Source organism: Macrobrachium rosenbergii, chromosome 6, assembly GCF_040412425.1.
Source record: "Macrobrachium rosenbergii isolate ZJJX-2024 chromosome 6, ASM4041242v1, whole genome shotgun sequence".
Classification (NCBI taxonomy): Eukaryota; Metazoa; Arthropoda; class Malacostraca; order Decapoda; family Palaemonidae; genus Macrobrachium; species Macrobrachium rosenbergii.
Window position 1 is genome coordinate 37,006,923 of NC_089746.1, and position 12,865 is coordinate 37,019,787.

Genomic DNA, 12,865 nt, shown 5'->3' on the forward strand with positions numbered 1-12,865 from the left:
GCAAATGGAAATGTCTTGTCCCCAATGTAATATTGAACCACTTCAAGTTATACTGTAATAACCAGTGCAATGTCAGGATCATTTCCAACACATCTGCTAATTATACAATTGTTTACAACCCTTTGGTGTTCCCATTATTAAGTACGCTGTTATGTATGCTAATGTTTAACATTAATCTGTTCTCACTGGTTTTGGTAAAGCAGCAGTTAGATCAGTGGGAATGTCACCCAAATATCCTAGATAAGGCTTCATCTGGCCAGATAGAAACTCCTAAAGACAAATTTAGGATTGCTTGGGATATGTTGCCTGTTACTGTCATAATTTTTAAGTACTATTTAAATCGGGCAACTGCATCACATTTCTGTACTCACAGTTGCTCAATTAAAGAGATTTCTCTTATGTAAGGGATAGAACTTGGGTTGAAACTATTTAAAATATTAAGCAGCAAGATAGGCAGAAACCAGATGGAATGAAATGTAAGACAAAATAACGCAAGTTCAAAGGAATATAAAAAAAAGTTTTATTAACACCCATGGTGTAACTAACAAGGCACACTTTACAGGTATCTGCCATGGGAAGTTACAAACAAAAATTTAGTAATATTCTGTGCATGTCTAAAAAAGTTGTATTCTGAGTATACATCTCTTTTACGGTACTTAGGTCTCCATTCACACTACTATAGTCTAATTTTGTTTTGAAATACTGGATTTTATTAATTTATTAACGAAAACTGCATTTTTGCTAACCCCAATACAACACTATTATTCAAGGCCATTGGTTTGAATTCCATTTAGAGTTGATAAAAGCATTTGTACCACATCTACACTATAGTATAATGGAGGAGGAACTATGTTTTTACTGCATTACAGAATATACTAATAATATCTATTAAATTTTCTTTATGTTAATGCCCATGTCTGTGTTGTGTAAATAGCGCAGATCTTATAATTTTTTTTTTTTTATTCACCAATAACCATATTCCTTTTCACTTCATCCATGCAGTTGCAACTTTTTCTAACTTCCCTCTAAATACTTGTTCAACTTCTCTCTAAATATCTGTTCTAAATTCCCTCTAAATACCTACTTTGCAGTCCACTCTCCCACAGGTGACTAATATTCTACCTCTTCTCATGCTTATCCATCCTCCACAACCTGGACCTCCTTCTGCCCTCTTTACCGCTTTTCTGCTTATACATTCAGTGCACTGGATATCTTTACTCTACATTTTACAGTTCTGAGGCTCACTCGTGAAAGCAGTACTGTAGTTACATTGGACACACTATACAGAGTAACCATTACACTTCTTCCTCAGTATCCACAAGGCTCCTTTCTCAATTGTGCAAAATATATTTTATAATAAACTTGGGATTTTGTTAATGCAGGCGTGTACTACACTACTGAATATTTTACAAAATATTTGTAAAGAATTTAAGAATAATATCCTAACTATGAAATTCTTTCTCATCATCTGTTTTCCGATATTCAATAACTTCTTGTCTTTCATGAAGAAATATCACTTCCCTCAAAATCAGGCCTTTATCCAGCCTTGCCTCTCAATTGTTTTCATAAAGATGAAAATAAGCACCTTCACCATGCATTCCATTACTGAGTACTATATTACTATTAAAAAAAATAAAATAAAACAGACCACCAAGTCACATTTCTAAACACTCTATGGTCTTGCCCAAAAGACATTTTCTTAAATAAGAGTTCAGAATTGGAGAAGATAAAAGTAGTTGGACATAAAGGTGTGGAAAGATCAAAAGGAATGTGGAAAAGTAAATTAAAAAATGCTATGCAGTACAGATGGGTCTGAAAGAAAACAGCAGAGAACTTTACAATCGTCTACACAGTACTGTGTTACTGTATGCAGTATTCTTTAAGGAGTTCAGTGTTGATGACATGTTAAGTACAAGTTCAGGGGTGTTTATGAATTTTAAGATGGCTTGTGAAGAACAATGGGTTTGTCCTAGAAAAGATTTATAGTTAAATCTTACTATGAGAATATTTCTATCTTAGATACAAGAGTCCCTGTGAAATACGGACTTCTAAAGACAGGAGATATAGCACTGTACATAAATTATGCGAAATCATCAATGATAAAAACCTGATTTTACAAGCACCTACATAGTTTTTCTACTATCTTCCAGTGCTTTTAGTAAATGCATGTTTTACTTTGAAACATGGTATTCAATGAAGCCCTCTAATAATCAAAAATACCAAAATAAACCCATGGTATAAAACCTCACAGAATTCTTTAACATAACACCGCCTCAAAGATTTAACTTACGTAGAATCTTTCAGTAAATATTATAAGAATTACAAAATATGTATCTTTTTCACGGTCCTAATTTTACACATACAATCTCTAATAAACAGTGGTACTGTAGAACATTTCATGTAGTGTTTCTTGCTTGCCTTTCTTTTTGCTAACTTAACTTGAACTGTACAGTATTCCCTCTTAGCTTTATACAACAAACTTTGTATTTTTTAGATATACTTCCAAAGAATGCGACATGATTTGGGCTGATATATTTTCTAATAATTCTTCTCTTCAATTTATAAAGTAATTTCATAATGGAATGACAAGATAAATATTGCATGCAAATTGTAAAATTTTCATAAATAAAAAATATGGCCTTGATAAATTCTTTTCATGCATTTCTGTGAATGTAACGAACTATACCAAGACTATAAAACAGAAAGTAATCTACAGATACTGAAATTCTGCAAGATCATACATTTACCAATGGTTTAAAGATACAAGAGAGTATAAATGAAAGCAAAGGGAGAAGATATGGAAGGAGATATTGTTACAAGTAGAGATGAACTAAGAAAATACACGAGTTAAACTAATTATACTTTTTCATAACATTACAAGGTGGTAATTCTGAATAAAAATAGCCTGCAGAGTACTTTTGAAATCACGAATTAACAAGTTAAAAGCAATTCAGTCCAAAAGGAATTGGTATAAGGTCAGCAGCATCAAAAGTTTAATACAAAATCTGTTGCTGTAATGTCATAACAACTAAGTTATACCCATTACAAAACATCCCAAATAGTTTGTCAGTACAATGTCATAAAAGATTAAATAATCGTCACTAAGGTTTTCAAACTGCACTATATCTGACACGAAACCAATGCCCATCTGAAATGTCTGGCTCCAATTAAAAATGCATTACTGTTATGGAATTCCACCAAGTCACCTGCTAAACAGTTTGGATTAAAAAGTATCCCAGCTAACAAGTCAAGAATGAGAGAAAGTACATATTCCAGGGGAACCATGCAACCACAAGCTTCAATGTACCTAAACCACTGACCAATATGACCCAAAGTACAGTGCAGATAGGTGCCAAGAAAACCAAGTACTGTACAGAGATAGTACATTCAAGGGAAATTGCATGCTTAGCACTCTCTTGTGATGGAATAACTTGCTTTACTGACCAATTCTACAAAACTTTCAAGAAAATCCTCCAACAACCAAGCTTTCATGAATGAACTGCAATTTTCAAAACAACAGGTGAGATAATAAAACAGAAAAACTTCTATGCAAAAAAATTGCAACAATACTAAAATGCATTGTTGAACCTTGGTTTGCTTCCACTTAATAAAAAAAAAAAGTTAAAAGACAAGTACACTGAGATTTTCTGTTAATAGTCATGTCTACTTAAACTTTTATGTTTTCAAATGTATTTTTGAACAAAGCCACACATTGAAACAAAAACTTGTAAATGTTTTTTCTTCAAGGTTTCTACAATCCTTATAATCATCACAAAAAGAGCCCTAAGAGTAAGGTAAAAGCCTATGTCTTCCAACAATACTTCATTCCTCTGTTTCCTCTTTGGTCGGTCATTCCTTCCCGCTAACCACTGAGCATGCACAGGACTGTATGGTCTTTACCTCATCAACAAAATATTTCAGGCTTGTAAAGTCCCATGATGTCTAAATTGTCCTATAAGAAAGAGGGTAGGGTGAATTAGAATGGTGAAATAAAAAAAAAAAAGAAAACAAAATAAAATGGATCAAGATCCTGTACATAAAATGAGCCTAAAAATTACTGTGCAAAAAAATAAGGGATAACTAAAATTACATTTAATAAAGGCTTAATTACTAAAATACAGAGTACTAATATGTTACTAATCCACATCAGCTGTTAAGCAACAGTGCTTCTTCAGGTTACCAGCAGAACAGTTAAGTACATGCACTATTGTTAATTTGCCAAAGGGAACTTGAGAGGCACTAAGATTATAAAGCTGCAAAACCTTTAAGAATCTTCAAGATCTTTTTCATAAGCTTGCTTTACATTCAAACTCTAATTTTAAAACCCATGACATTCATGCACCCTGCTCTGTTTACTACAGTATACTGTATACTGTATTTATTTCATATATATGTGAAAATACAAAGATCCCTTTGAAACGTTATATGACTATTATTTTCAGAAACTTGATCACGAAAGAAATCACTATAGACAGAGGAATGAAGTCCTGTTTCTTTGCCAGTCAAGAAAAGAAAAATACCCCAAATATGAAATACTGTACTGTTTGTCAACTTTTTAAAATCTGCAGTGACATGGATCTTATGTAAATAAGGAAATCATCTTGTAAAATACCAAGTTAACAAAAATGCATAAAACTTAAGTGGCACAAAAATATTAAGTAATTTAAAATAAAAAAAGAAGTCACTACTAATCTGCAGAAGAAATCGCAGCTTCAATTTACAACTAAATGTTGTCATTTCAGTGTTACTTACAGTGCACATAAGATTTTTTTGGTCTACAATAATTTCATGAAGTATGGTAAAAGTAGTATCACTGCATTTATAAGTTTAATGACAGTTTCAGAAGGACACTGCACACTTTGTAAAAGTGTTTAAGAAAAGGAAAGAGAATATCAAGAAAATTACCTAACTTAACAGCAATGTTTCAAAGAGACAGAGCAATCATGAGATTTTATTTTAAGGCAATTGCTATGGAAACAATGCTTGTAGTTATTATATAAAATCTGGCCAATCTCCATTTTTCACCATTTTCTTTCAAAAATTATTTCAATTTCTCTAATAAAGGATTAAATTTCAAAAACTACTTCAGATACAGTAAATATTTGAAAAGAAAAGTCTCAAAATAAAGAGCTCTAAAAAACCTAATACATGTACAGTATTAGGTAATGCCAAAAGAGTTTTCATATAAAAATAAAAATTTTCAACAAATTTTTTCCTACACATTTGAAACCAATTTTTTCCTACACAAAGGATGAGTGTCTTAGTGTACAAAGAAAAAACTTTAAAGGCCTTGTAATAATGATCAACAAACACTTGGGTCTATTAACACTACTTTTCATAATACAACACTAAAGTGATTATCATGAGGCAAGGATTATCTATCACAAATTTTCAAAGATAGCAAAATTGTTCAATTTCCTTATGGCCACACCAATCCAGTAAGTATCACTACAAGAAAAGGAAATACAATCACCTCTAACCACTGCCTGTGTACAATAAACTGTTTACTAATAAATTCAACAAAAGAAAAATTAAACTTTATTATAATCACTTTTGCACTACATACATCATCACGTTCAACTCACAGTCACTTCATTTCCTTATTCACTCTGAATGGAAAGTACCTCTTATCTGCTCCAACACTGCCAATTAATAGTTTACTTCTCTAACATTTAAGCTATTTTGAAATTTCACATAAAAAGTAAGTATTCCTTCAAAACTGTAGCTATTATATATTAAAATATACTGACATGAATGAAATTCATGTCAGTATATTTTCATAATGCAATATTCATTTGGTATTCATATTTAACTCGCATCAATATATGCTCATAATGCAATCATGCAGTGTTCATTTATATTTATATTCTGAGAAACTCCATTAATAAAACTAAAAACTTTTCATTTCAATTTGTTGATTGGCAATACTTTAGAACATTATATCAATTTTGAGATTATCATCACAGAAATTTATCTTTTCCTTAGGTATAAGTGGAATACCTACAGGTTTACTGAATAACACCACAAGCTAAATTAAATACTTCCCTTTGTATACGTATAGAGATTTTTGGCAGTAATCAAACACAATCCATATGTAATGTAAGTCTACCTTTTCATATATGAAATATTTGTAGTTCTAATTACAATTAATCCGATAACCTTCTATAGGCAAACACTAATATCCCAATATCAAAAACCAATGACAAGGCATTTCTGGACCCACTTATTAAGTTATTTAATAGGACAACCCCAACATCTATGAAAAGTTTAAATTGATCAACAAGTCCAAACAAGATTTATTGGCATGGCCCATAAATTAAGAGATCTTGGTGATGGGATTTCCCACATAACTCTTTATATCCCTCAATGTAAGAGTATTTTTTCAGTAATACAAATACTTCTACAGCCTAGTAACCTACACAAATACAGTACTTGCTCTGACTAAGTAAAATACTGTGTACAATGTTACAAGAAACTACCTACCACAATACATATGATGCAATTTGACTACCCAATGATAAAATACAATGAAATTCAATGAATAAAAAATCCCTGAAATGTTGGCAAATATCCATATCACTTTACTTTTGTACACAATGTGTATTTATTCTTATGAGGGCTCATTCTAAGACTGTACACTTTAATCATTGTACTGCAATGTTAACAGTTTACCAGTTGCATTACCCTCAAGCAGTAATCAATTACAGTACTACCAACAAGAAGAAATAGTCATACGGAATCACAATAGCTTTTGCAATTCTTTAAATCATCAACATATAGCTGTACGTAAATAACAAAGGCTAGCTTTCTACAAATGCTCACCCAAAAGATATGGTGTGTTAAAAGGATATTACAGTTTTACCGATTTATTTCTACAGGCTCAGATGGCTTTAAAAGCATATTTATTACCTAGTACAAGTAGTCATCTTAAAAGCTTTAAAATTAATTACCAAATTAATGTATATGAAAAATAATTTAATCTTGAAATTTCAAAACATTAAAAAGCAGTTTTAAGAGATTAAGCCAATCTATGCATTTTAACTGGCATAAAGTATGTTTTCTGTAGACTAATTAAATTATGCTAATAATGCTTTCATACCTTGGTAGAACACTGTCATTTTGAAAACAGGTACTGTTATGTAATGCATGAATAAAAAAATATATGCGATACTTAAGATGAAAATGTTAAAAAAATGGCACGTAACTCTACAGTAATACCATTAGTACAGTATATGTAACTCTACAGTAATATCTTTAGTATAAAAAATTTAATGACTTGGTCATTTAGGTCTTACAATGAATTACATAACATAGCATTTACATATCATTAACTACTACTTACAATGGAGTATTAAATAATATACTCTTATTTAAGCTTAACATTTCAATTCTTCCTGGAAAGGAACTCTGTTCAACTGTTTGCTAATTACTTAACACAGCCTTCATTGCTTTCTTCAGATATTTGTTCAAACACTGAAATTTAACTCTACATTAACCAAACTATATTGAATTAATATTTAAAGATTTTTAAACTGAGGACTACTATAACGATATTCAAGCTATGAAAGTACTAGACATTTTGTATATAACCTGTGTGCAACAACAGCATGTGCAAATCAAGTAAAGCCTGTTTTATTAATCATTGCCAATTTTACAGACACTGCTGTCTTCAACTGAAAATATAAGAGGAAGCACAGTCTCATAACAGCTTTGAACATGTGTATAACTTCATTTCCAAAGTTCTTTCAGATTTGCAAGAGTAATCACAAAACTAGGGCTGAATCATACTAAAATACTATTGTTCATCAAAAGATGAACAAATCTAAAAGGTAACTGTAGCCCAAGGTGTGGTCAAGGCACAGGCTACAAAGCAGTGCATATATAATTATGTACAATTATTGAGAAAGATATTAATAAATATCGTGAATCCACAAATCACCTGGGATGGAATAATTTGCATACCTAGTTCTTGCTAAATCTCTTGAATGGTGAAAAGATAAATTTACTTGAAAAAATGTATTACCTACTCAAACAACTTTACAGGTATTTGCCCTTCCTTATTTTGTCAAGAAATGAAGTTATTTTGGTCATGTACAATGAAGATGAACTTTTGGTATAGTTCAGAGGTCATAAAAATACTAAAACTGTCCTCCTCTTTACTCACTCTCGGATATTTAGCACTGAAGCAGAAATCAAAATGGGGTGGTTGGAAATTCTACCATAGGCCTGCCCTATTAGTTGCTATATGTGTTTGCCAAAGAAATACCATGGCTATAATAAAGAAAAATATAATACTGTACAAGAATGATGCATAAAACATTTCATAGCAGGCCACTATAGAGGAATAAAAAATTTCTGAAAATTATTATAAGGCTGTCATCGTAATTTAAATCATACACATATGATTCCCAATTATCAATGGAAATTGATACAAGTTTTGAGAATCAATGGATCCCAATACAAGGACCCTAGAGAAACAAAGATACAAATACCTTAAGAAAAATCTGAATAATAATGTGCCATAGATAAAAATACACACTAATATTGAAGAAAATTTACTTCCTTAAATCATAATGGAAAAGTCACCTTTATGTAAAACCCTAAAACATACATGGTGCAGACACCCTATGCCATGAAGTCTATAGTATATAAAAATCAATACTGTATCTAAAAGTAAAGTCCATTCTTTACACATAGTATATTTAACCTAAAGAATATCCATGACCAGAGTGCTTACCACTTTCTGTGAGACTAAATAAAAAAAATATATGTCTCAACAGCATAGTACATCATATTGCAAAACTGACTGAACCCCAATTCAACTTATCCATAAGTGTCTTAATGTATCAATGCACTCCAGGTTCTATGTCAGAATATCATAATCAATTACGTTAAATCCCAGGGAACTGTATCTAATTAAAACCATAATACCACTAGAGGCAATGAAGTCGCTGTACTACAGGACCAAATTTATCCTTTATGTAATGCAAACTCAATTCACCTTAGGTCATTCATGCTAACCTGTAGGGCTACAAAAACATCTCTCCTCATATACAACTGTTTCTGCTGTCAACATTTCCATATAAAGAAAAGTTAGATGAATATACCTGTCAACACCTCCACTGATTGAAAGTTAGATGGATACTATCATTATCCAAATATCAGACAGCTCATATATAAAACATGTCACATCCTCAACAACAGGAAGGATACCAAATCATAACCTGTTGTGGCACCCAACTACAGGAATGATAACATTAAAGAGATCATTGCAGAGAGCTTATAACAGCCTAGAACTCAAAATAGTATATAAAACATTGCTCAGATATGCTGTGAAAAAAAGCACTTCTTATAACATGTTCAAAGTAATTAATTTATCGGTATGTGGCAATACAGTATTTTTACCCCCAAAATAAAAATTCTTTAACTAAAGAGAAAATTTTATGGAGACCTTCAGCTAGCACAACCCAAAAACTAAATTTGTATGCTAGAATCAAGTGCAGAGGGAAACCAAACCTCAAACATAATCAAGTGCAAAGGGACACCAAATCTCAAAGCATGGAAAAGAAGTAACAATGAAGGCTAAAGTAACTACAATAATCCATACCTTATCTATAAACCTTTACTACACTGCAGAGTCAGATTGTTATTACAGTAAAAGAATACCTCAGATGAGACATGAGCTGCAAATAATTTAAATCCAGAGGTACCACTCTCAAACATGGTAATATGAAACGTCTGCATTATTAATGAAAATTTTGAGGTTTCTCAACATACAAACATGTATTTCACAAGTCTGCCACTAATAAAAACAGACTTTTCTGTGATACATTCTACCAAGAGAGTAAAAAAGGCAATTCCTTAGTGAAAGTTTTACTATGCAGTGGAAAACTAATAAAGGATGCAGAAGCCGATTCAAAAGGAAGCAAAAGATTTACCGTTAAGTTTTTCAGTGATGTACAGTTATTTAGACCATACATATCAACTTATTATCAAACCAAAATCAGGATACAAACACTCCACACCAAGCACTGAATATTAAGTGACCTAAACCTGACCATTTTATCAAGGTCAATTGGGCAAGTGTTAGACCACAGCTAAGTATACCTAATAGCAGATTCCATCTTTTATCCAGTGAAATCTTATAATGAGGTCCTTTAAGCTAAATTCCATTGTAACTTTTTTATACTGAATAAAGCAATGTCCTGTCTGTACAGGTAGGAACAGCATCCTCACCATGTTTGCTAATCTCTCCCAATTGTACCATAAGTATGAAGCTATCTCTCCAAAAGAGCTGGACCCAATTCATTTCACTGCAAACCCAGTAGCAGGTAAAATTAGTGTTTGCCACAGAGACCTTCAACATTTAGTTATCCTGAAAGGTCACTACTGATCTTGTAAACAATAATATTAATAGCTTCATCCTTCCTGTATGCAAGTATGATTCCCATAAATGAGTGCACCTTTTCCAGGAACCTCATTGGAATAGGAAATGCATACTGATAAGCCAACATACTAATGGTGCAAACAAGTTAACATAACACTCATAGGAATCTCTCAAAAGATTTGTTCTTTCATGACAGTTTAAAAAGGAACGGGAGAGCTAAAAAAGTTCAACAACTAAATGAGAAGTAACCAAGTGGAACAGATGAATAGTAAAAGGAAAATGCAATGCAGCTTGAGAAGAAAGGACACTACATATAAACTATTATAACATTTATGAGGTATTGTTCAAGACTCTCTTTGTGGTGAAATAAAAGTCAGATTAGATCATTCTCATATCTTTAGCCTTAAATGACGATACTGAAACAATAAGTGCATGAAACTTGCTTTAAATAACAAAGTGAAGTTTGGGGAAATAAAAATCTCTTTGGTAAGTTTCATAACACAGTCTTCACAGGTTCTTAGAAAATTTTTCTGAACAGGCCAGCTTTTCTCTGGGACAAAAAAGTCATTCATTAATGGAACAGTGGCATTTCCAGAATATGTAATTAATGACAGAAATCGTTGTACAAAGCCTACTCCACATGGAAACCGAGTTACCAACCACCTCTCTGGGCTGGTTGATTACTGATGCTGAACCTACCTAAACATCTTTCTGTGCCTCTGAAAACTGACACTGACCAAGAATACTGGACTTTCTTGGAAGACTTAATAACACTGTCAAATGGGACACCAGAACTATAAATCAAGTGGACAGAATGGAAAAATTATCACTACAATATGAAAACTACATCATAAATCAGTGCTACCATTACAGCAAATAGAAAGCTATACAGTACTAACAAGATGTTCCAAAAATGGAGGCAAAGTTTCTAATTCTTGTGCAAGTTGTAGCTGAGAGACTTGAAACAGTTGGTGACTATTAACAAAGAGCTTGACAAATTTGGCAGCAGCAAGAAACAATCCAAAGGAACCCCGTTTGATGCAAGTAGGGGTATATGCAAACATATTCCTGCCTTGTATAACCCTTTCAAGAATAGAAATGCCAAAGGTTTTCAACTTGACAACAAGACTATTTTAACTTAACTTTTATGGCCCTTTGGCATTTCCATTCTTGACAGGATTATACAAGGTAGAAATATGTTTAAATATGTATATTTTATTTATATTATATATATATATATATATATATATATATATATATATATATATATATTGCAATATATATATATATATATATTTTTCTTGCTGGGGCGTTTTCTTGCAACCTCACCCGTTTTTACATTTGCAAAGTAATGGAGAAAGAAATAAAAGCTAATGTCCTTCATTAACTACTAGAACAGAGGTCTCAATTTGCCCCTTCATAATCTCTCATTCCCCAAAATGGTTAAGCCTAACTCACTCTCTCTGTTCAGAGTGACTGCTTGGGCCTAAAATTCCAGGTACCCCTGCATCCAGCCAGACTTGGGGGGAGAAGCCCCAAAAGAGGAAGTTGACCCCCACCCCCTCATTCTGAACCCACGAGCTGACTAGCACCACGTGGAATGCATGCAGTCGACATAAAGGGAACATGACGAAAATTGACCTCGGCGACACCTGGATGAGAAGCCAACGTAATCCCCAGAGGTTATAAACAGACTCTGCAAGAGGAATCGCCCTCAGTTCCCTCAGTTCCCCCAGTTCCCTAGGAGAGATCGCTCAGGACCTACTCGAGCCAGACGTCCTTGTCTGTCCTTTTGAACACATGTCGACCGTGGGGCCTCGACTGTATATTTTTATAGTGGCATTTTAATTCCTTTCTCCATCGCCAGCGCAATACTGAACGAAGACAATGCCGTCAGGACTAAGGTAGTATGCCGGAATTAAGGTTTTAGCCAGTCAAGACCTGTTATTCTCTACCTAATAATTCCCTTCATTTTTTCCATTGTGCGATCACCTCAGTAATTTGTGTGGGAACATTCAGTGTTAACATAAAATATGCATTAGTTTTTAACTGAGTTATTTGGAACCATCTGTGCATTCCTCAGTTCCCTTTGAGAATCTTATTATTATTGCAAGTAACCGTCCTGCATATTTGCAGATAGGCCTCGACTGTGGAAACTCTCGGCCGATCCATGTGCAGTTCCCCCTTAAACTGCGATCTTCCGTTACAAAGATATCGTCAGCTTAAAATATTTATCCTGTGTAAGATTCATTATTTAGCAGGCCCTTGTTATTACCTGCCCAGTAATTCATCATTCTTCTAATCTTTGTTGTTATGTAATTATAATTAGTTGAGAGAACCCCTGAGTTTACGTAAATTCCTCACCTGATGAAGGCCTTAGGCCACATATTTCATTTGCTTTGTGTACGAGTGGTTCTAATATTGAGTCAGATGTGTAATAAATAAAAGGAACTTCCCTGCGTTATCCGTTGCCGCCCA

General features: G+C 33.0%; 1 protein-coding gene across 1 annotated transcript in view; it reads right to left on the minus strand.

The window, feature by feature from the left end:
* Window positions 1-12,865, minus strand: part of MICAL-like (protein) — a 95,369-nt gene that overhangs the window by 24,942 nt on the left and 57,562 nt on the right. The gene's annotated exons all lie outside the window — the stretch shown is intronic.